General features: G+C 33.7%; 1 long non-coding RNA gene across 1 annotated transcript; it reads left to right on the top strand.

Moving 5' to 3' along the window:
* The first annotated feature begins 11781 nt into the window (after positions 1-11781).
* On the top strand, positions 11782-26580 carry LOC126877188 (uncharacterized). Its single transcript, XR_007694808.1, has 3 exons — positions 11782-12772; positions 25209-25340; positions 25967-26580. It is a non-coding gene; the product is annotated as an uncharacterized LOC126877188 (long non-coding RNA).
* The last annotated feature ends 423 nt before the right edge of the window (positions 26581-27003 follow it).

Genomic DNA, 27003 nt, shown 5'->3' with positions numbered 1-27003 from the left:
CCTAACCCCAAAAAACCCAATTACATCCACATTGCATGACAGCACACTTGCAATGGATTTTTGTGATTTCAATGTCACAGACAATGACACAACTAATCAGAACACGTTCGAGGCTACAGACATTGAAATTACCGCGTGTTTAATACGTTTAAAGCATAAATCTAAATTTCACGCGATTATTTCTTTGTACATTGTGAAACTCTTAAATTATCTTAATCGAATAAATAATCCTAATGTAATAAAACATCTTGAAATAGACCTAGATATCTGAAACAGAAACTCGAAGGATAAGAAATCCTAAAAGGTACTAATCCTAAAATAACAAACTCCTAAATAATAAACAAGTGATAAAACCTGTTATAAATAATAAACCTTACCTGGAATAATCAAATCCTAACTAATCGAAAATAAAATAAGGCAAGCAATTCTTAATCTTTCAAGTAATTTTTCCGAAAACACAGAAAGATAGAGAAATTAAAAAGACGCAGCACAAATTGCAGCACAATGAAAGTTTCAGAGCGATGAATACGATCGTATTAAACTAAATAATTTTCAAAAGTGAAATTACACTGAAACGTATATCGATGATATTTGTCATTTCTACGATCTGTTTCGCTTGATCGTGCTTCTTTTCTGATGTAAATTCAATTTATAATACGAACTAAGTTTCCTTTATTATTATTAGTCCTGCGTCTTTTTAATTCGTCACTTCTTTTATTTCAGAACAATGACGGGCTCCAAGATGTTGTTCGGATGTTTGGCGTTAATTGCTTTTCTGCATCCATTAGTTCACGTTTGTACTTCGAGTAGTGCAGCTCAAGGTTTGTACTTCGAGTTGTCTTTTTCCATGCACTTCAAATTCCAATACGATCTGGTCACGTGGCCTTCGTACAATTTCGAAATTTTACCTGTTTGGTAATCGTCAATGAAAAAAGAAGTTATGCGTGACCTCAACACATTGAAACAATTTTTATGATTTTTTATTTGCCGGTTGGTCAGCAAGTTAATGGAAAAATTTCACTTAACTATTCGCGTTAATTTCTTCGGTTTAACTTTTGGGAAATGCTTCGTTAGCTTCGGGAATATTCCAACGATTCGTTTTACGTACAAAATAAGCATGATAAATATTACATCACGGTAATGAAAACTATTGGCGTAATACCTAAGATAAAGATGCAGAGACATTCTTAGAATTTCTAATGACACCTTTATAGATTTCTCGTTTAATATCGCTACTACATTTGAATCACTTTTACCTAACGGTGTCACATAGTCTCGTTGGAAATTTGTCAAATTCCTTAAAATGATCACTGAAAATTTTCCTAAATTTCCAAGAATTTATTTATCACGAGGTAAAGAAAATGTGTATTAGAAAGATGAGATCGAAGGTTTACCATTTTTTCAATTATGGCGAACGCAATATGTAATCAATGAAAATTTTATATTTTCACGTTGAAAGTTTCTTCAGATAATTATTATCCAGATGATGACTAACTCTTACGAATTAATGCGTGTCTGTAGGATAATCCGGTAGACTTGATGCGCTTTTTATATCGAAAGTTGAGCAATCGGTGACGCGTTCTTATACACCGAACCGCGAAAAGCAAAATTTCATATGATCTCACCAATTTCGGATGTCAGTCAAATCAGTCAAATCAGTCAAATCAGTCAAATAATAAGTTCGCGTTAATGTACACGTTCGATTTTTGAAAAGCTTGTTCAATTTAATAAGAGTCTTGGTAACAGGCTTATGTTTTTAGACCTAATTGGTTGTTTTCATTTACAAGTACCTCGTGTTAAAGTACTCATAAAATGACATTAAAATCAGAAAACTAATAACTGAAAGATTATCATTTTTCCTCTGTGGTAGTTTACATATAACATAATGCAACTAACATGTCACGATTAATGCAAAATAAATAAATTACTAATATAGACATTTTTTTAGTAATTTGTATAATCGTGAAACGAATTGGACTTTCTAAAGGCAAATATTAAAGGAAACATGGAATTGATGCCAAATCTATCACAAATATTATTTATACTACTTATTTGCGCAGTTTGAAGCGAATCAAATTGATGAAGGTTTCTTTGTTACATGTTAATTTACATTTTACAAGACATAACAGGCACGCTAATTAGTTTGCTTAAGATACTTTCGAGATACCAAGTTAGACGCGTTTCCATGAAATCATATCAATTTTACGATGATATTTTTCTATCAAGCATGCAATTATAACCGTATAGTTGATTAGTGCATACAATTATCCATGTACATTCGTCTTTCCGAGTACCGCGCTTCAATATTGCTAATTTCAAATTCGTACATTAATGTTCGTAAATGCTTGAAAATGCTATATAACTGTATCAGCTTCTGTTAAAAACATTTTATAGTAAAATCTCTATAAATTTGTAATATTTTTTAGACAATTTGAATTCATTATATTATACATCATACATTCTAGTCATTTCTAATTAAGTTACTTTTGCGATGTTTAATTATATTTTATGTATATTCTTATAACTCTCTATGTTACGGCGCGTACGATGGTCCGTGCGCCGTCTGAAACTTTATACTATATACTGATCTACTACATACTATATACTATAAACTTAATCCTTTGACGTAATCTTAATAGCTTGAAGGAATCTCTAACCCTGTAACTGTTTTCGGTTTATGGATGGTCCTTAGAACAATGCTTAGGTTTATTGCGCACTCTTACAAATAACGGAGAAAGCGGGTAGTTATTTTTCCAATAAACAATGTCACCCACGAGCCACGTTGGTAGGAGGCTTCCTCCTCCTATCTTCATTCATTAACGTTGGCTATAATCAATGGGCACCCTCACTTTCCTAACGAAAAGTGTGAACAACGAATCCGTGTTCTTCGTTCAGAAAGCACACCCACACTGAGATTTCCTCTCGTGGCGGCACACGAGAACGCAAATCTCACCACTCGAAACCAACTAGTGTCGGACGACGGCAGCGCAGTGGTTAGCGCCATAGAGTACAAACGTTCGGATCCCGGGTTCAAATCCCGGCGCCTCGTACTTTTCCAAAGTCCGATTTTTCTTCCACGACATCTAAATAAGAAGGAAATACAGCAGTACTACACCCCGGCAAGCGACATCTACAGCCAGCAGCCTACAATTATCACGGATATATGAAGGAAGACGGAGAAAAAGAAGAAAAAAAGTGTGTTTCGTCCAGAGCCTGCTAGTGGACTCATCAGTAAGGCTTACCTAGCAGGCTCATGCCTTAGACACAATGGAAGGAGGGGGAAACAAAGCTATGTACATGGCAGAGACATTGAAGACGGATTCCTCCCTCCCACGGCCGGACACTGTATCCAAGGCCGGTCGGATCTCCTACCCTCTCTTGCGACGTATCCCAGTGGAGCGGCCCCACTCTTAATCTAGTTTGGTGGGAAAGGTTCGCGTACACACCGTGTGTAAGAACTATTAAAAACCACACAGTGTATCGCGACTACCTTTCTACTACTTAACCCAAGTCCTATATTATCAGTCTTAGGTCCGAGGCGGCTCCTGTCACGTAAAGTTGGTACTTGGGTGGTAGTAAGAAGGCCGAGTCGTAACCCAACTACTTATTTTCCTTTATAAAACTTTATTATAAACACTTACAAAATAACACCGAACCCGAAAATAGGGGTTGTATGAGTACAGCAACTAGAAGAGGAACAAGAATTGCCCGAGCTGAGTGAAGTCTCGGTTTATATACGTTTTGGTTTTAGGATGTTGAGGGGCTAGGTGTAGGTTATGATGTAGAAAAGTGTCCGAAGGTCGGGGGTCCATATCCTATCTCTGATGTGGACGGAGGTGCGTCACAGCCTTGGTGTATGCTATGATGATAAGGTGGTGATGTGTCCAAAAGTGTCCGAAGGTCGGGTGTCGATGTATTATCACTGATGTAGGTTGAGATGCGATTGATGTCACATACCCCCCTCTTTAGATTGATTTTGGTCCTCCAAAATCTTGGTGTTTCCTCAGTATGGAGCGATGGAATTGGACTCTGACTGGTTCGACTTGTACTTGTTCTTCTTCGTCGTGGTATATGCTTTTGCTATTTCAACCTGTGAAGGTTGTTGGCTGGTTAAATTTCGACTACGATTAATAGGGATAATTTGCTAAGTTTGACGAAATGCCGCAGTATCACGTGTTGAATCTTTTGTAGACTTTCTAACAGCCTGTGATATAGAATGACTTGGTGGTCTTTGAGTAATGGTTTTATACTATCTTGTTGTTTCTTTATAGTTTGATTGTTATCCAGTTGTTCCTTTGATACTTGCATTTCTTTGTTTTGTTTAGCAACTTCTAAAGCCTTTTCAGCATCTACAACTGGTTCTTTTTCCATGCATGTAATTTCTTCTTCAACCAGTACAACTGTGCTTTCCTGTATAGTTCGTGTTTTTGTGTCATTTAGTAAACTTTTCAATTCAATTTCCACAGTATCTGGAGCTTTAGATACCGACTGACTGTCATCTTCTGCATTTTCAATGCCCCAATCATCAAAGATATCCTGAATGACACTTCTTTTGTTAGTTATGCGCACTTTATCTGCTTCACTTATAGATTTATTCCTTCCTTCTGTATTAGCAACATGTATAAGTACGACAATTTTATTATGAATAATTTTCTTTTCTACATTAATTTTATGTGAACTATCAAAAGATCAATCTTGCCATTTCCATTTGTTGTTTCTTGTTATTCTTTTCTTTAATATCAATGTCATCTGCAGTTTCTAGATCACTAATTACTCCTGAGGTAATAGGAGTTATAGAATCGTTTCTTGTCTTTGTATGATTTAATATGTCATAATTGTATTTCTGGCTACAATTTTCAGAAACTTCTTGAGCCACAATTTCTGTTGAAATTACTTCTATAATTGTTCCATCACTTTCTCGTGCTTAACCTATCGAATTAAATTCTTCATTTACAATTTCAGCGTTCTTCATTCCTTTTTGTTCTGCAGAAACATTTTTTTTTCTTCATTGGAATTTACAACAGCATCCTTTTCATGTACAGTTAAAACAATATTTTCTTCTGTACTTTCATTCATATCATTAATATATAGTAGTTTCTACAGTCAGTACCATTACTTCTGAACTACTATCAACTAGTTTAGACAAATCTGTGTCTGTATCCGTGAGATGCAATGTTTGGGCTTTATCATCAAAAGTTTCACCAAGTGTTTTAATTAATGCTTGACACTGAGCATTAGTAACACTAACTGTATCTATATTTAACACTGTATAAACGTTGTGTTTCTCAATGTTTTGTTCACCCTCATTTGTATTAAATATTTCAACATCGTTCGTACTTTCTTTATCTAAAGATGTGTCACCTGCATATCTTGAATGATCTCCAATCTCAGTTGTATTCTCTGCTTGCTCTTCTTGAAATTTCTCATCTTTTTTTTTTTTTTTTATATTGATCATCAATTTGTGGGTCCTTATTTATTATTTCTTGTTCTACTTCATTAATCGCAGCGTTCTTTATGCTGTCTGTCTCACTACTTTCCTTACTTTAAAATTTTTTTTTTGTTTTTATTTAAATCTGTTACATCACATTTATTTACTACTAAACCATCTTGAATTGTATTATCTGTACATTCCTGTGACTTATTTTTTTTTTTTTTTTTTTTTGATTTTCTGGAATATCATGCACATTCTTTATAATATCAGTCGTTGATTCTGATATTAATGAAGAAGATACATCTACTTTTATCGATGATTCTACTTTATTAATGTCACTGTGCACTTCATCTAGTTGTTCCATAGTAAAACATCAAGATTGTTACAATTACTTAAGAAGTCATGGATTGTTATTTAAATATTTACTGCACTTTTCCATCAATGTAACCCTTTATGGCAGTTTGACATTCTACAGAACACCAATGCTGTATCAGTTTATATTTTTCTTCATCATGAAGTTTTATTATATCACCTAATTCTTCCTGATGTTTTTTTTTCTTCTTTCAATTTTCAAATAAGAGTGTGTTTTCTATGTGAATCTTTTAATTCTTGGTTCGCCTCGAGTAAGCGATTATTAACATCTTTGGAAAGCTTTTGGACGTTTTCCAGTTCTTTTCTAAGAAAATTATTTTGTTCGTTCATATCTTTTACTTTACCTTCAATTTCTACCCTACGCAATATTTCAAATTTATTTTCATTGACAAGGATCATTTTTCTTATTTTTCAAAATCCAGTTTCAATTTATTAGTTTCTTCTTCATATTTATATCCAAAATCACCCACTTTTTCATATTCACCCTTTAGTTCGTCTAGTTCACATTGAAGGGCAGATTATTTGTCCTTGTGGTTCAAGAACTACATTTTATCTCTTTTGCATCTTTAGCTCCAGCTTCACGTTCCTCCATTGAATTACTAACACATGAATTAAGTTTGGCCTTTTTTTTTTGTTCCAGCAAGTCAACTTCATATTTGTGACTTATGTTCTTTCTTCTAATTTTATTGTTAGTTCTTCAATTTGTATTTCAAAAGATTGAACTCTTTTTACGTGCGTGTGTGTTTTTTTTTTTTTGTAACTCGTCGAGTTGCAATTCTAATTTTTTCACTTCCTCCTTCATGTCCTCTATGTGCTTCTCGAACTCTTGTGTCGTCCTGTCTTTGTCGGAACATTCTACTTGAGGATCAGCGAGTTGATGCTCGGGATCGTAATTCAATTTTTGGTCGTTAGCAGTAATAAGCTCGCGTAACTTCACTTTTGAACTTGATCTTGTTTGGTCTTGATTGTGTTTTCGTGGTGCTTGTGGTGTTCTAAAAGTAATCGTCACGTTGCTTGCATTTTTAGTGCACATTGATACACTGCACTCTGCACAGGCAATGCTTTTGTTGTCATGAAATCTCTCTAACTTTTCAGTAACAAAACCTTTTATTTTATTATTTAATTTTGGATCATGCCCCTGGTGGAGATACATTATGTGTTCTCTTTACCTTTATTATGCACACGTTTTCCTTTTGCTCTCAATTTTTCGATCATCTTGTGCTGTTCTATATATTGTGTTCTTATGTTCTTCGCATATAAATCCTGTCGATTGATTTTATCTTTCAGTTGAGGTACATGTTTAATTCTTTACCTGTGATTATGATGAACAACCTCAGCGTATTTCCTTTCTCTCTCTCTCTTTTTTTTTATGGATTTCTTGATAATCTTTTAGAAGTTGCTCGTTATATTTGGAAAGCTTTCTCACTTCGTCTTCAGCTGTTTCCTAACGGGATTTTTCTTCTTCAAGTTTTTCTGTAATCATGTTTTCTAAACTTCTCCATTTATTCTGTTCTTCTTCGAGTAATTCATTACGTTTCGGTATCTGGCTATCTTTTCCTTTAAAACATTTAATTTTATCAGAGAGTTCTCCTATTTTCAAACTTGCTTCATTTAAGGTAACTTTATGAATTTCCGATTGATGCTTTAACATTTGATGTAAGTCTTCTATTGCTGTTTCACGTTCTTTCAACTGTTCATTAAATTCGTTGTTTAGCATATCCACTCGAGAAATTTCGAGTTTTTGAGCATCGTTTCTTCTTTTAGAAATTTGGCTTATTTTCTCTCGCCTGCTGCTACATGTTGCTGTCATTTTATCAACTTCTTTCTTCTTTTTTTTTCTTTTTTTTTTTTTTGAACTTAAAATCTTGATTTAAGGTTTGTGTTTCACTATATGATTTATTATTATTAACTAGTTCAACATTATTTTCAGTAGATTTTTTTTCGCGTGATTTTTATACTTATTTAAATAGTTTAACATGAGCAAATGTATCGTACGTCAGATATACCATTTTTAATAAATTGTCGCCTTTACAACTCGAGTTACCTCTGAACGAGTCGCATGATTGATCAATAAGCCATGAGTAATTATGCAAATTCAGTATTTTTTCATCTATTTATTTGAATATTATAACAAAGACTTTACATTGAATATTTTATTAAAATTGTAAGTTTTTCATAAACGCTTCAAAAGCCACAGTCTATTGATCAACTCCTCTATCCTTTCTCTTTCTCCTCACTAAAATAGATAAATTCCTAATGTAGTTTGTGGATAATATTTTTTTTTTCTAAAGCAAATCACATTTATCATCTGATATATTTTTTTAAATAATTTCTGTCTGTACATTTTCTTCTTTTCCCTTACGCCTCTTTCTCTTTCTAATGAATTCTTTTTATTCCGTAAAATAGTTTTTGTATATTCAATTTTGTTAAGTGCAATCCTTATTTCTGATAATTTACTTTTATTAGATAATTCTTGTGAATCTTCTACTACATCTTCCATATCATTTTGAGTGCGGCTTCTACCTTCAGTAAATTTAATATCTTGAACCGTATCATTAATTTCAATAGCTCTTTCGGTATCAAGTAAATCGCACTTATTATTTAATATACCTTTTGAATTGACTTCTGTCTCTGCAGTTTCTTCTTTTGTATCTTCTTCGAGTTTTCTTTGTTCTTCTAATCCACCCTTCTCATTTTGTAGGATCTTCCTTGTATCTTCATCTTTTTTAACTTCGACTTTATCCGATCTCCTAGGTCTGCCTCTATGTTTCGCTTCATCAGTTGCTATTACACCCGTTACTGCATTATCATTTTCTACAGATTTATACCTATCGCTATCACTAGCTGTGTTCGTTAAAAGAACTTCCCTTCGTTGACGAGTATCAGTTGTTTCGTTTTCATTATCTGAAATTGATTTTTGTTTAACACCTCTTTTTTCTTCTTTGGCAAATTTATTTTCTACATTTTCCGATGCCTTTTGTTTATTAATTATTTCAGACTTGTCTTCGATTAATTTCGTCTTTAAAGCGCTTCGCAAAATTTTATTTGTGTTTGATTGTCTGGTTTGATTATAAACAATATCTTCAAATTTTGGCGAAGTAGCAGGCTTTGCAGCAACATTATAACGACTGCTCCGTTTACTACTATCTAACATAGATGGAGATGGATTCTTGTCATCTTTATTCTCTAAAGACTTCTCTTGTGTATTAGCATCTAATTTTCTCGACATAAGATCTGCTGAAGTTTTTGATTCTGTAGTGTCACACGCATTTTTCGCTGTCATCATTTGGTCTTCTTCTATAAGCAAATGTTCATTATTGTAAGCATTATCTCTTGCTTTTTGTATGGATTCTAATGATATATTTTGTTCAACGTTGTCTATTGATTTTGTATCATTTTCAGCAGTTGATTTACTAACTGCTTCTAATTCCTTCGTTTCAATTTGGTTTTTTTTATTTGTATCGCCGTCCAAAATATTTCTCATTGAAATATTATCCTTCTTGTTATGATCTTTTTCTGCTTCTCCTAAACTTTTACTTTTTTTGTCAAACCATTCTTGTAAATTTTGAGTATCTTGTGACGAAGATGGTGACAAATCATTATACAATACTGCAATATCTTCTTTCCTTCGTTTCACAGACTCTTTCTGGTATTCTGTTGAGCTATTGACATCAAACATTAAGTCTGTTTTAATGAAAATATAATCCTGTGAAGCGGTGTCAATTGATACTTTCTTTTCATAAGAATTTTCTACATTAGACTGCAATTCTTTTGAAAATTCTTTCAAAACCATTTCTTCATTTCCTACAGTAACGTCTGTTTTCTCCAAGCTTTTGTTCAAATTATTAGAAACTAAACTACCCTGATAACTCCGACTAGTCGCTGCTTTAATAGTCTCCTTTAACAGTTTTCTTAACTTGATTTCGTTCTGCTTCTGCATAGCGTCTAGTATGGCCCGAATACTTGGATCCACACCAGTAGCCATAGGGCTAACAGAAGATGTGTCTTCTGATTTTTTGCTCATAGTGGTTATTGTACTGTTGTTGGAGTCTGTACTAGCGAAGCTATTGCGACGAGTACGATAATATTTAAAAGAATCCAGTTCTTTACCTGAATATTCTTCTTTTCGTGACCAGTTTCAATTTTGGTGATGACCGTAGTCCGCTTTCCGTAGAAGTCGTTTTCACGCAAAGTGAGCTGATCTGCAGAGGTCCGCTGATCCCTCAATCTTCAATGATGCACGTATGCCGAAATGCGTAATTTCGTTTTCTTGAAGTTGATGGATCCTGGCACGGATCGCCAAAATGTCACGTAAAATGGATACTTGGGTTGCGAGAGAAAAGAAAGCTGAGTCGTAGCCCAACTATTAATTCTCTTTTATCGAACTTTATTATGACTTTGGCACTTACAGTAGAATAACGTTGAACAGAGAAAGGGGTGTTGTACAAGAACAGCAACTAGAACGAGAACTCCCCGGGCTGGGTGAAGTCTCGGCTTATATACACCCTGGCTTGGGGATGTTGGGGGGTTTGGTGTGGATTCCAAGGAGTCCGAAAGTCGGGGTTGGGGCCTTATGTCTGATGGGGACTAAGATGCGTCGCGGCGTTGGGGTCCGACAGTCGGGAGTCGCTGTCTTTTCTCTGAGAGGTAATTGGTGTCACACGGTCAACGGGACGAACTCTCCATCTAACAAAGGCATTAAGTAATCCTATAGCTCTCCTTAAAAGAAAGATTTGTAGCGGTACATGGCAGTAAACATTCCAACGGTTTCTGTCCCGTAGCTCGCCACACGCAGATCCTATTCTCCGGGCAGGATGTTTACCAGATGTCGACGCGTCTCCACAGTACGTGATCGGCTAGCCCGAGGACCGTCATAAACACTAATATCTAGTTACCTAAAATCCTTCAACAGATACACAGTCTTTGTCCCAGTTACGGGAAGACAGGAGAGACCTATTTTTCCACGAACGACGTCTCCCACTAGCAACCCTCCCTCAAGGGCGGCTAGCATCCTTTTCTAACTACCGATATGGAGATTGGCCAATTAGCAGCAACGTCAATTTCCCTTACTTTCCGAACGTAGGATGTCCCCGACGAATCCGATGATCTCGTGTCCTTAGACACACCCCGTCATATTTTTCCTCTGGGGTATCACCGGGTCGGAAAGTCTCTCTCTCTCTCTTGCGGTCTCATCGACAAAAAAGGATTAACTCCTTACGGTCAGCGAATATTAACACAGAATCCGACTTAGATTTTTTGCGAGTGCGTACGACTACCGTCCCGTTGTCCGCGGATTCGTTATTGAACCTAGGATCATTGTCATTAGTTTCTCGAGTATCTAATTACCACGGTTACTTGTCCGGTTCTATGGTAATCGTATTTGCACTACCCAATGTCTTCTCTATTGCATAACGACAACGTGTAACCCAAACGAAGATTCGTTTCACGCCCCTAACCCTAATTCTAATGTAAACCCGACGTATATATATATATAAATAAATAAATAATTATAAATTAATATTACCTATTATTAATAATAATTTAATTATATATCTCAAGATAATAAAATATTTATAATTTATATTAATTTTTATATATAAATATTTAATTATATATAATACATTTTTTCAATTTAAAGTTAAAATATTTATATTTATATTTTAATTTTTTTATAAAATTAAATGTATGTATAAAGATTTTAAAATTAATATATTTAAAATTAATAATTATATATTAATATATACTTATATACAAGATAATTCAATTTTTATCAATTTTATTAAAAAATTTTATTTTATTACGTTAAATATTTATAAATTATTTTAATTTAATTATCTAATTAAATTATTATTAATTAATTATAATAGCAATATTTATAATAGTATTGTTAATTTTTTATTTTTATATTTTAAAATATATATATAATGTACGTATCCATTATGTATTTCCAATGTACGTACAGCAGATACTCGCAGGAAAAACCAACGAGACTAATAATAAAATCAATGAATTAGAAAAAAAGAGCTATAGACAAATATCTTATAATATACCGTGGCATAATCTGCAATTTATTATAAAATAATTGATCCGAGCAGTATCAATTATAAAAGAAGATGGCTGAATATGATAGACACTGTCGAATACTAATCAAATATAATCATTTAGTTAATCTTTAAGATTTAAGTTAAGATACATCTTTGAGGAATCAATAAGTCTTTCGCTAATAGCCTAATAGATCTCTTGATAGATCAAACGAAGAAATACCTAACCGCGATTACAGCCAATTGGTACATATTATTCGATACATAATTAATATTTGTATCACGTACAGCGATGCAAGTGGTATTGAAGAAAATAGCCATTTTATGTTACAACTATAACGAGTAAATTTACTCGTTCAACTTGAGAGGAATTAAAAAGGTACCTGACTTTTAAATAAGCATTAAATAAGAAATTTAAATATCGCAGACGGTGATGTAGGTGTTATTCAAGGAAAGAGAACATTTTATTTTGTAATTAGCACGAGTAAATGAACGAATATCAATAATATAATATAATGATTAATATGAATTTTATCTGGCTGATTATTTAAATACCATAACATATTTCACAGTAACGTCATCGACTGCCGTTAGGCTCTTTTCCCTTTTTGTTCAAACTAATTGATAGTCGAAAACTAGTATCAAGGAGGTGTGAATTTAGTCTTAGTTTGTAGAAACTATTAAAATGATAAAAATGGATACCGTATTAAATCGTCGAAGGCGCCAATTTACGATAAAAATTAAGAAATTGTTCAATTTGATTTTGTTACAATGGAAAACCCGTCCTTTGCTATGTCAAGAGATCGTTAACGTTTGATTGACATCTCGACACCTTGTCAAGATATATAAGGAACGCGGAAGTCGCGCGCGAGCTCTTTCGTGCCTGAAATTCCGGACAGTGAACATCCAAGAAGAATTTAAATATAAGGTAAATAAAAAAAATTTTCAAATAACAACATTGTAACTAGTAATTTATAACGTCTAAGCCATTAATTTACAATACTTGAGAAATTAATTTATAATATTTAAGCTATTAATTTATAACATTTAAGCCATTAATATATAACATATAAGCAATTAATTTATAACGTCTAAACTATTAATTTATAACATTTGTTGAGATATGTATAATTTTCTGTGTTGGACTGGGTTAAATGTGTAGTAGAGATACTTGTATGTGAACATCAGCGTGTGGATGTATGTGTGTGCGCGGCGTCTCGAAAACAGATGAATGTAAACTGTTCAGTCGGTTAAGAGTCGGGTATAGAAGAAAGTGCTGAGACGCGTGCAAGTATGTATCGATGAATATATAAGAAATCGTCCATGAAATAAATATATTACTATTTTAAAATTAATCCTCAGTATAAATTTAGTGTTCTTATAACATTATTTCGACTTCAAAGATCCACAATTCTCAACAACATTTGTGCTATTAATTTATAACATTTAAGTTATTAATTTACAACATCTAAGCCATTAATTTACAACATTTGAACTGTTATTTTATACATTTAAGTTATTAATTTATAACATTTAGGCTATTAATTTATAACATTTAAACTATTAATTTATAACATTTAAGCCATTAATTTATAACATTTAAGCTATTAACTTTCAACATCTAAGCCAATAATGTACAACATTTAAACTGTTATTTTATACATTTAAACTATTAATTTATAACATTTAAGCTATTCATTTATACCTTCTAAGCCATTAATTTATAACATTTAAGCCATTAATCTAAAACAATTACATCATTAATTCTTAACAGTTATACCAATAATTTATAACAACATTTTCCCATTAATTCAATGTAATTATGCTCTTAATTTATAACAGTTGTACCCTTAATCGGAAGTAACTCTACATTCATTGATTTTAATCAATACCATAAATTCGTAGTGAGTGAATTAAAGATTTATTTTGCTTTATTTTATTAACGAAATCTATCAAGTCTTTGAAGTGCTATTTCATTTCCATATAGCATTATATTTTCACTCTGAATACAGTATTCAATTTCCAATTTCACTATTTCGTATAAAATCTGTGGTAACACAGAGTGTCGATGTATGTGTCACGTAAAATAACAAAATAAAAAAGGAATTTGAGGTAAAAAAATAAAAAAAGAAAACTTTATTTTTTTTCTAACATCAATACACTTTACAATCTACTTCCGAACTCTAGGCGTGACTTTCTAAGACTGACTCTTATGATTTTACTTTCGATCGGATCCGATTACTTTCTTTTGTCATTCCTGAACATCCCCACCGTCCATGCATTTGCTAGGCGTCCGCGATCGTTGCCACGTGCTTTTTCTTCTAGAACCTTCGGTGGAAGGACCGTTGGGATGTTGATGGTTCATTAGGCACTTCAGCGATATACATTGTCGCCGAGTGCTTTATCTCTATCGTCAGTCCGTCGGATTTGAAGTATGCCGGTCGTGACATATGTAACGATATATGGTATAACGTTATAACGTATTACTTTACATGATATAACTTTATAACGTATTACGTTAAATGGTATGACGTTATAACGTATTACGTTTTATGGGATGACGTTATAACGTATTACGTTATATGGTATAACGTTATAACGTATTACGTTATATGTTATAACGTTATAACGTTATAACGTAATACGTTATATGGTATGACGGTATAACGTATTACGTTATATGGGACGACCTGTTTCTGTCTGGAGATTGATTCCTAATACAACGTGTGTCCCATTATATCAGCATCTCTAAAGTACAATTCTATGTGATTTCTAGGGAGAACAATACAACCGATCCACACCTTCGTCAGGCAAAACGTTTATCCCGTGACCCTGGCTACGTTCGGCGACCAGTTGTCACCTCGAACCCACTTTCGCTTTCACAAATGTCAAACAATTACAAATGACAATTGCTTAATTACAGTTATGATAAAATCTAGGCTAAAGCATTAGAAGGCTTCCTCAAAATTGCAAAGGGAAGGCTCCGGTTTTCCTTTTATCTCCGACATATATAATAACCTGTTAATAGCAGCGTTATCGTCAATTTAACTACCCTTATTATCCCACAAGAAATAAGGGATCGAACGATTCGTGGCGTCGATTAATCAATTGCAACGGGAATTTACGACTCCCGTTGGCGCGCTTCCTCGAGATCGCGTCTCCCCACGAACGTGCGAATTTACATATTTAACAATATATATATGGCGGGTTAATGTTGAAATTTTGGGTGTTTGGGCGTTAATTTTAGTTTCTTTACATTTTTTTCCTTTAGGAATACCTGCACTTTATCATTTATGGAAGTTTTGTTAACAGAAACGAAAAATTTAGAAAAGATATGTATAATCAAGGAATCTCAGGATAGCACACTTAGACTGCAGATTTTTCTGTATGCAAAAGTAAGTCAAAGGAAGAGGATGAAGTTTTCTTGTATAAGGCTTTGTTTCTGCTTGAGCTAGCTTACAATGAAATACGTTCAGTGTGACAGAGTATCTACAACTATTTCAAACTTTAGTTTTAAATAAAAAAAGTTTACGCGCAAAAATAAGCTGGAAAAATGAAAAATGTTTTTTTTTTTCTTGTTTGACGTCTTATCCTGTCTGGCGGTATGGAATTATTCTGGAAAAGCCTGTATATGTACAGAGTATATAAAAAATACACTTATTTGACCGGATTCTACAACCTAATTCTACAACTCTAGATGATACAGTTTTACAAACGTCTACTCATCGCGAGGACCAACTTGCCAACTTTTCAAAATAAGCTATGAGTCGCAATTGAACCGTTTTCTGGAGAAATGACGTTGAAATTCCATTGGGTCTTACATCGAGATTATTCGCAACAAGTTTATATTTCGCAGTCAGGTAGAAAGTAAGCAATGTGACATTAACGAGAAAACAACAAGTTTTCGTTAGCAGGTGGGATAGCCCGTGATAAACAGAATGGAGCAATCAGTGTGATTTCACATTATTACAGAATTATCTACTGTGTGAAAAAAGACTTTCAAACAAAGATTCTGATTTTATTAGCTTTCTTTTAGAATAATAGAAAATAAAATTTGTAAATAACAATTAATCTCATTATTTTAAATAATATATTTAAACTTGTTGAAATTGCAAATAATTTATTTGTCTTTTAACATTTAAACAATTATTTAAATGAAAATTTATTTAATAGTGTCCAGTATTGCGCGCAACACATTTTTGGAACAACGAACAATTCGATAGTCGGTAATAGAGATAGATGGCAAAATAATTGGATTTATTGATAAAATGAGGATTAAATTGATTAAAAAAAGTAAATTGATTAAAATGTATACAAATCCTACATATACAAGAATAATATCTTGCACATCATGGTATCCAAATATACTTTCCCAGTAAAGTTCCATTTGATCCTCGTGCTAAGTAGCATACGGTGCCAGCAAACGTCAATTTTTACAAAATTTTGCATGAATCAATCGATCCAGAGGCTCCGATCCTCCGAAATCACGCTAGTGGACACTTATACGCCCTGACACTTTTTATACATGCTGTACATAAAAATATATGTATCGAAACTGTTGTTATTTCTATACTCAGAGGTAAGATCAGAGTAGTTATTATTTTATTGAATGGATAAATCTATTACACCGTTCTGAGCCAAAAAAAGCCTTTATTGCACACGCTTACAAAAACTAGGGATAAAAACAAAAAAGCATCTTAAGCCTATCGATTAAATCTATCGATTGTAACTAGCATCATCCTCTAGTTACTATTTCTTATCACTAACGCATCTGCATATGGATGGCGAGCACGAACTCACGTTGTCATTTTCAACAGAAACTTTGATACAAAGTACGCAGATTTGTGTATAAATACATTACGGTTGAAAAATTGTTGAATATTTACTACTGTATCTGTTATACTTGATCGTTAACACCTATTTTTTTCGCCTGCCTAACTTACTATCCTCAAAACATTATCAGATTATACATTTTGTTCGGCTGATAAAATGGAATTTCTTGGAATTTAGAGCTCCCTTTACATTCACTTGTTATTGTACGAGTATTTTGCTCGTTCACCAGCCGTTCACTCATTTTATTTTGCAATCGTGACAATTTGATGCTGCTTCTCCACTCTGTATAACGTGTTACCTACAAACACCGATATGTATATAATCTGATGCATTAATTACTATACGATACACCATGAGGACGTTAATACACGCAAAACGAAATAGATAAACAGTATCTGCTAAAATTATAGCTATAATATATAATATAATATATAACATAATATAATATAATATAATATAATATATTTTTGTTACAGTCAACTTCTCCAAAAGTCAAAAGCTTGTCTTGTTATTGGCGCGTACCGTAAACACTCGACTAATTGCGTATTTCTTAAAGCTATATTTCCCCTCTTTACAACTTTTTTACGAGATTAGTTTGAAATCAGCCCAATTGATAAACCATTTCAATTTTCAATCTCTATATTCAAAATTTATTATAATCAATTCTATTTTAGTTTTTGCTATCAAAGGAACATAAATTGGAAGTTGAAACAAAAAACATGGGTTCTAATTAAATATTACTATCTGCTTCTATTCTTAATCGTTACGAATTATTTATACATTATTACCAATTATCAATTGTTTATTGTACATTGCTCGGTGCATTCACCCTATTACCCCTACACTTCCGTATCATCAACCATATTGCTATCTTCGAATAATTTTCCTCAAACGCAAAATCTCCCACATACCTAACCTTTTAATTTCAAAGCTAATTAATTCAGGGACATCTTCGATCTTTAACAAGCGTGTATCCTACCAATGATTAGCAGCTACTCTTCATTAATTCATTAATTCATTGATTCAATCTGTAACGTTTCGAGTATGTACATCGCATGTCGTATCATTGTATCGGTATTGTATCTGTTGATTCGAAAGATAGCTGGTTACTCAGGTGGCTAAATTGATCTCGCCATAGACGAAACTTATTTGTGTATCCATCTATGTATATATATGTCGGATCACGATTCGAATTTTGGGCGCGCGACGACTCTTCATGTGGACTAGCCATCGTTTCACAAAGCCGAGATTTTATTTACACGTATATACAGGTCTATCACTAAGCTTAACAAATAATAAGTACAACTAATAATAAGTCTAACAAACACTAAGCCTAATGAATAATACGATCTACGAATAATTAAATTAAATAATACTATTAGCAATGTTTGAGTTCAAACGAATCCACGGTCACCGGGATAACTCCTTACTAAGCGAAACTAACTTAGACGCAAATGCGATCGTCGAAAATGCTCGATATATCACTCTCCAAGGCAATCGCAAGAATGCCAGCCTCGTGGAGATTTTTCTCCCTGTACGATTGCATTTTGTTTTCTATACCCGTTTGGAAGCATCGAGAAGGTTCCAAACGCCGTTGCTAGGCACACTCGTTGGAAGCATCGAGAAAGTTCCAAACGCCGTTGCTAGGCAATTTCTACCTGGAGTTTTGATTACTAATACAATGTATGTCCCATTGCATCGGCACCTCCGAGGCAACATCACACGTGGCTAGGCCCGCTCTCGAGGCCGCATGCCGCCACAACCACATTTCTCGGAAAACACATACAACCACTCCAGACCTCCGTTAGATAAAACATCCATCCCGTGACCGTGGCTACGTTCAGCGACCGATTGTCACCTCGAACCCAATCTCGCTTATTACAAATCTTAAGCAATTACAAGTATAATAAAATCTAGGCTAACGTACTAGAGGATGTTCCCAAAATTTCCAAGGAAAGGCTTCGGCTTTCCTTTCATCTCCGACATATAAAAGATATACACAAGCAAACAGATAAGGCAATCGAGAATCAATGGATTCAATAGCCGGTAAATATTTACAAAAAAAGGAGATACCGCCGATTTTGACATTTTTTAAATATTTTGTTAATGTTATCAGTTTCGACAAAGTAACGAAGATGTAGAGTCGAATTCGAGTACGATAAGTAGTCACAGAAAATTTATCTTTTCTCCAATTGATTGCGTCTCCTAGTTTAATGGTGTTTTATAAACGGGCCGCTTATCTTGAAAATGGTAAATCCATTTTCCTTTGTTTCGGAATATTGAAACATTACGTTCGATTGGACTATTTTACTACGTTTTATGACCTTGAGTGACCTTAAATGACCGCGATATTTAAATCCGTCTTCAAAAGAGCAACAATGGGACAAATAGGTATTCAAAACTACACGGCTGCACTTAAAAAAAAAAACGAAGCCTATTAAAGTGTTCTTTAAAACTCGTAAACGCGTCCATCTGAGAAAAACTTTTTCCATCGCGTAATAGCCTCCTCGAAACCAAACAACTTTTGTTTCAAACATTTCCCTGCGTCTTAAAAAATTGAAAGAATTATTCAGGTGGTTTGCTGTTGAAGACTCAGCCTGTATATCCCCAAAATTCCATGTAGTTCTGATTGTTAGGCAAACTGATATTGTAATCTAACACGAGTCAACCTCATCAAGGGGCGAGAGGGAGGGGGTGTCAATAGACTAAACACAGAGGTATTCGCCTCTATATGTACCTCTATTCGCTATTTTGAACATGAACAGAAAGATAACAGTACGGAGTGGGTGAGAAAAGCATTAAGAATTTTGATCCAGCATTTTTTAATCTCTTTATTGTGACATGAAAACTACGGAAAAAGTAATTTAAAAAAGCGACCAGATATCAATGACCTACGAAAAAGATAAAATTCATCCGGACAGAAAGAAGGAAGAAAACTATTTAACGTTTCATCAGAGAAAAAGAATCGAGGAAAAGGCTTGGTTATTGATCTTGTGAGACAGGAACGTCATAAATGCTAGTATAGGTAATCTTGCAGAAGTTGTTAAGAATCTTTATCGTAGTTTGGTATGAAAAATATCGAATAATTTGGATTTCGAATCACATACAAAATAAGATGCAGGGGAGAGTCGCACAGTACCTTGTGCTAGAGTTGGTAAAAATGAAAATTTACAAAGTGACTTTATAGCACAAATGGAACTTGATAAAAGTAGGAAAATTAATTTTATGAAATTCAATAATACGAATTGACGAATTGACAATGTGCAAGAATAGTAATGTCGGAATTTCTAGGAAACGAAAAATTGTCGTCCAGTACCGATCAATTATTTAATTATTTGATCTTTTGCTCTAAATGGTTAATAATGTTTAAAAAAGTCCTCTAGATGTCAGTATACATATTCTTATTCAAATTTGATTTTTATGTATATCGTATGGAAAATACTTAATATTTTCTTGATCTGCGCATTCGACGTGTGCCCAGACTTCACATTCGTCGTTTTTGAAACATTGAAAGCTGCAGTGACCTGTCTTTGGGCCATTTTATTTTTGAGGAGTAGCTTCGAAGCCCCATTCATGTTCTCCTCTGACCATTTCTCTCTTTTCTGTTTTGGACTTTCAGACATTTTTCTATGGGAAAAGGTAGAAGAAAAATTAAACGGACACCTTCTAATTTAGTCTCAGTTGCCAAAATATTGAACTTACAGGTAAAAGAAATTCGGTCTATGACTAAATCATCGGTATTAGACGACAAATACGTTGAACAAATACGTTTTAGATTATAATGTATGTAATATACAAAGGAAATTATAAAAGTGGGGCAAATAACTGGTAATTACACTTAATAAATTAGATATAGTATACATTAAAAAACATTTTACTTACCTGAAAAACAACATGTCAACTCTAGAAAATAATTTTTAATTTTCGAAATATCAATGTATATGTTTGACATATCAGATCAATATGGCTCCGAAATATGTTACACGGAATTGTTAATTTTCATTTGTTTGTTCCAATAAAAGCGCTAATATCTGGTGAAAAATCCTATGTATTTAGAAATTAACAGAAATGTTAAGTGAGCTGTTATTTTGCCCGCATTGTATTTCTTACATGTAATGCCTGTTACACGTTTTATCTTTAAAATAGCAAACTCATTATTTACTCGAGATTTATTCCTAGCGCACAAATATTTTTCAATAGAGCGATGCAAAGTTTTACTGTATCTCGGATCATCACAAGTTAATCAAAATCTTGAGGATTCGATTTCACCTGCTCAAAGTGACTTTTGCAGGCAAAAGAAGTTGTTCCTCGGATACTTTAATATTTTTTACTAAATTTCATCAAAAATAGAATTTTATTTGCTAATAGAAGATAACTATGTTTTGGTACTCCTACAGAACAATATCACGACATTCGCTAAAATTACAAATATTGTACAGTATATTCACTACAAGGCTAATTGAAATAGCTTGTAATCCAACATATAAGAATGCTACTTGCAAAGTATCTTTGCTAGTAACAGTTTAAAGTAGAGAGATATTCCTAAACAATCATATATTTTATACATATATGTACGTAGTATATACAGTGGATATAACTATCTTTCTGAATTTATAAAATAACAGTATATAATAATAAATAATAATAATAAATAAAAATAACATAATAATAATAAATTTATAGAATAACAATATTCCAATATTTATATTTTTCCTTATTGCAATTTTGTAAACCGTCAAAGCGTTTACAACAGAAATTCCCAGAAGGAATTGAATGCCAAGTTTTCTGTAACATTTGATTCCTTTTCTAATTGTGGTGGCATAAGAAACCATTTGATCGGAATAATCTATACCACACTTTCCTTCGTTATATTCGACAACAGCTAGCGGTTTTAATGTAGCGAACAAGCGAAACGAAAGATCATTCTTGAGACCATCACTTGAGCGATTCGCATTACTAAAATATCGATAGGAGCACCTAGCAGAGAACGCTTGGTACTGCTGTACGCGTGGCCTGACGCAGATTTTTTTGAAAACACGCGTGGCAGTCAATGTGTTAATAAACTATTAAACTACATGTCGCGAAGAAGTATCCCCTTTATGAACATTTATTAATAGCTCTAGAGTTGATAATATTAGCTTGAGGAAGTTCTGTATGTACGTGTAATTGATAGTACTCGCGTACACCTGTGCGTGTAAAACGTTTCAAGTTAATAAAGAAAACATGATACACGTGGAATAGGTATGAATAAAAATTACAAGAAGCCGGAGAATATTCTAAAACATATGCCATGATAAAATATAAATTGTAAAGAGTTATAGATCATGTTATTATATATTAAAATTATGCTTAACAAGCAGATATTAGCGTAAATATGACGCTGCGTTAATTAAATCCAACAATATTGAGAAAAGAACAAATTGAACAATACCTAGAAATAATTTAGAAAAACACTGTTAGATCAATTTCAAATTGGGTTTTCTTTACTCGATGTCAAACTTAACTCTTATTCGTCTTTTGCATAAACTCTTTTCGTGATATGAAACTTTAGAGTTGACATGCTGCTGGTATTAATTGCACACGCAGAATAAGATTTTCCAAATTGAACCGAAACGATGTAGACAGAAAAATGTAATACTTTCAATACTCATAACAATTATTTATGCATTCCGCATATAAACCTACCGAATATTTATTACTTACTTTTAGCTCAAAAATATTTGATATACTACTACCAAGCAAATATTAGATTGAAGAGGAAATCATACATGAAAGATGTCACTTTTTTTAATAAAAAGTTCGTTCTCATCAAAGTTTCTGGCAATTTATTACATACCTGTGTACAAAGTGGATTACTTTGTAACACAACTGGAAAGTAACTTTCTTTAGTAATGATTTACGTAATAAATTACGCAAAAAGTAAAAAGAAGATTATATTTTAAATCATATTCTAAGAATAACTGTATTTTAAACGTGATTTCAAAAGAATTTTGAATTTAAAAATTCGTCAAAAGTACATACGTACTTACTACTTCGACACGATCTAGGCTAATTATGTGTACTAATGTTTATACATCTTGATAGTAGCTGTATTCAAAGAGCGCGTCGAATCTTTTTATAGTATTTGCCTTTTGATGTATTAAAAGTATCATTAGAGATATTCTTCTTATTATCGCAAATATGTATTGTTCTGCTCATTGCATCGACAAGTGAACGGATTTTAAGCTTCCTATTCTTTTACATTTTCAATATTTCCAGAGTTATTTGTTTTCAGTAGAAAAAATATTAATTCCTGCCACTTTTGAGAGGAATTGTTTAGAAGTGTATCCTGTTTATCTCGAATCGCTCAAATATATCGGGGAAAAAATGAATGACACAAAAATCGAATGACATCGAAAGGGATATACTATTATATTCGTGTGTATTTACTTTGCGTGTATTGTCTTAACATGAAATCTCTTGCGTGTTAAAATATTTCAATGGATATCTCCATTTTTTGTTACATAATCACGCAGCTGACGTTCAGACATCTCTAAAATACTAGAAACTTGCGTCTTTCGCACCATCCGCTATCGTAATAGAAACTTTCAAATTCGACAGAGCAATACAAAGCACGTGTCACGTAAAATAACAAAATAAAAAAGGAATTTGAGGTAAAAAAATAAAAAAAGAAAACTTTATTTTTTTTCTAACATCAATACACTTTACAATCTACTTCCGAACTCTAGGCGTGACTTTCTAAGACTGACTCTTATGATTTTACTTTCGATCGGATCCGATTACTTTCTTTTGTCATTCCTGAACATCCCCACCGTCCATGCATTTGCTAGGCGTCCGCGATCGTTGCCACGTGCTCTTTCTTCTAGAACCTTCGGTGGAAGGACCGTTGGGATGTTGATGGTTCATTAAGCACATCAGCGATATACATTGTCGCCGAGTGCCGCCACATCTTTATCTCTATGGTCAGTCCGTCGGATTTGAAGTATGCCGGTCGTGACACACGCGAAAAGTGACTGACCAAAAAAGAACTGAATGTTTTGACGACATTAAGAAACTGCAGCCTTGTATTTCAGCAATATCATACCAGCAATAACAAATTTTGAGAAATATCTTTATGTTCTATTCCTGTGGCGTACTTTGGATAACGCTAATCCCGGCGACACACTAAATTTTGAAATCCATACGACTGATTCTACAGAAGCGGGGATTCTACAGCAGCGATTTCGCTTGCACAGTTGTTCATTTAATTTGTGAATTGTAAGAAACCTCAAGTATGTCAGAGGACATAGTGATATTGCTACAAAAGCGACTAGACAAATAGAGAGCTACATGTGATTTTATCGTATTTTTTTAACCCTTTCGCTTCGGCAATCCAGTCCGCCGAAGTACTGTCACTGAACGGAAACGCGCGCCAGAAATACGCACAGTGTGTGTCACGACCGGCATACTTCAAATCCGACGGACTCACGATAGAGATAAAGCACTCGGCGACAATGTATATCGCTGAAGTGCCTAATGAACCATCAACATCCCAACGGTCCTTCCACCGAAGGTTCTAGAAGAAAAAGCACGTGGCAACGATCGCGGACGCCTAGCAAATGCATGGACGGTGGGGATGTTGAGGGATGACAAAAGAAAGTAATCGGATCCGATCGAAAGTAAAATCATAAGAGTCAGTCTTAGAAAGTCACGCCTAGAGTTCGGAAGTAGATTGTAAAGTGTATTGATGTTAGAAAAAAAATAAAGTATTCTTTTTTTATTTTTTACCTCAAATTCCTTTTTTATTTTGTTATTTTACGTGACATGTGCGTGGCTACTGTATATACGTTTTCCTAAGTCTTAAATAATAATAATTCTTGTAAGAACCGTATACGAAATATCGTTTCACTGTCAATGGATTTAGTAGATTTTTTAGCATGAAACAATATACGATTTTGATGTTGTTTCAACAACGAGTAACTTAAAGAAGTGATTAATCCAATATGTCAATAAAATCAAGGGAAAATGTTCTGTCGATAACGAAAAAATATATTAATGACCACAGATAGCATTTGTATATGCATCATTTTTGTCAAATTTTGTCTTCAAAACACAACTTTGGACAATACAAGAACTAGATATTAAGTTTTTAATGTTTTTAATATTCCTCTTTTATCTACTTTTGCTAAAATACATTAAACACATTTCAATACTAAACTAAAGATCTTTAAACTTAAAAATGACTTTTGCTTATTCCCATGTCACAAACAATTGGTTTTAATAATTATCGATCAATACTCTCTTATTCGTAAGCACATCAGCATATTCGATCCATGCAAATTCACGTAAAATGTTACTACTTCCTGCCTTTCGTTACATGTATCTTAATAAATTGTATCTTATTAAATCCTAATAAATATGAGTCTTAATAAAAAGAAGTTACTTTTTACGTAGACCAAACCTAGTTCTATTATTAAGCGCGTAAGCAGATAAGATGAAGATCAAATAGAGGCAAAGCTAAAAAATAACGATTATATATTTTCATGTTTCAGCGTTGAAAACTTATGTGGGTGAAACGCTAGAATTGACTGGAGTTCTTCGACAAGAAATGGGCACTTGTCTTTGCATAGACAGCAACAATGTGCCTCCGACAGTCAGCAAACGTTACTCTGTACAAGTTCACTGTATGTATTATTAAGCGCTTATCATAGAGTTATTATATAAATATATTTGCAATTATCATTCTTATATATTATACAAGGTGAATCAGAACAGGTGGAAAATATGGCAGAGGTTGATTCTGAATACTGAAATAAGAAGAAAATTTTATATAACATAATATGCCTAATATGACCATACGTTCCGCTTATAGCTTATTTTGCGATGCTAAACATTACACAGATGAACGATTTCTTGGAAAATAGATAAATCGTGCTGGCCTTATTTCCGGACCAATACGCTCTTCGGATCCGAATCCGTTCGATTATTAAATACGGGGACGTTTAAAATCTCTTACTTATAAAACGTTAGTTGACGTGACGATCAAAATTTTCGACAAATTCGTGTAAGCTGTTCGAACAAGATGGACGATCTATGACGCGACGCATTCGCGTTTCCATAGAAACTGGAACTGGTCGATTCGAGTAATTTCTCTAAAAATAGGTAAGAAAGTACTGTGACACAAAGCAAGCGTCTACTCGAAAACGTTTATACGAAATTTTCTTCTTATTTTAATGCGCTGAATCAGCCCCTGCTTGCCTGGAAGCCGTACTTTCCACATGTCTCGAACTCTATCATACCGATCCACTAGGTAAACAAAATAAAAACCTGCCAAGCACTGTGGCGGCACGGGCCACGGAACTTTTCAACGGCTCCGGATGCAAAGCGCGACGCCGCCAAAGCGCAACACCGACGTGCCCAATGTACCATCGATATCTTCACACTCTTTCCGCCGAATTCTCGGAAGAGCATACACGTGCCAGCACTGGCGGCACATCTAATGAATGCACGCTAGTGGGGGATATCGATGGGCTACGAAGGGAAGAATCTGCGCGATCCGAAACAAAAGCACAGGCAGTCTGTCTTACGCCATTAAATGTGTAACTCCTCGGTACTATTTGCATAGCAACGCGTCGAATGATCTCTCGGTGTCTATCGTTATTTGTTAGTTGTTACCAGTTGTCTGTTAAGTGTAATTGTTAATTGTTAATTGTTAACTCTGATTGTTGATTAGTTCTAAATAAACTATTGTTCGTTAAAAACACCAAGAGTAGTTCCTTACGCACCTATCACCATACCACCTCAGCACGAACGCCGTATAGATTGTTTTCACCTGTTCGATTCGTGCTAGATTTGACTAAAATACTCATGCGAAGTTATTGAAAATATAAAATCCGAATTAACATCCAGTTTTCAACAACCTGTCTAAAGATAGCGCTCACAAACAAGCTATCATTTCTTGAAACAAATATATAAGATTTATTTACGTTATTAATTTCGTGTGTCGAAATACAGCCCACTCAAAACATTCTATGGACCAAACGAAAAAATTGTTGACATTGATTGTCAACAAGTCCTACAAACTAGGATCTTTCATATTTCTTTCGCTTTTGATAATTAGACACAACCTCCCGCTAGCCGATGAGTCATTCTGCTATATTTGGCTTATCCTTTGTTATTATACAAATTACTGCCATTGTTCACGGCTGATCTACTAATTCGTTTGGTGACTAGACACTACGTTAGATATTTTAATCAAATAAACTCATAATTGTATCGATAAAATACTTCCTATCAGTACAATATATGATCTAAAATTTAAACATCCTGCTTCAGGGCGACATATCC

The sequence above is a fragment of the Bombus huntii genome, unplaced genomic scaffold (genome assembly GCF_024542735.1).
Source record: "Bombus huntii isolate Logan2020A unplaced genomic scaffold, iyBomHunt1.1 ctg00000131.1, whole genome shotgun sequence".
Classification (NCBI taxonomy): domain Eukaryota; kingdom Metazoa; phylum Arthropoda; class Insecta; order Hymenoptera; family Apidae; genus Bombus; species Bombus huntii.
This window is presented reverse-complemented; position numbering and strand designations above follow the sequence as displayed.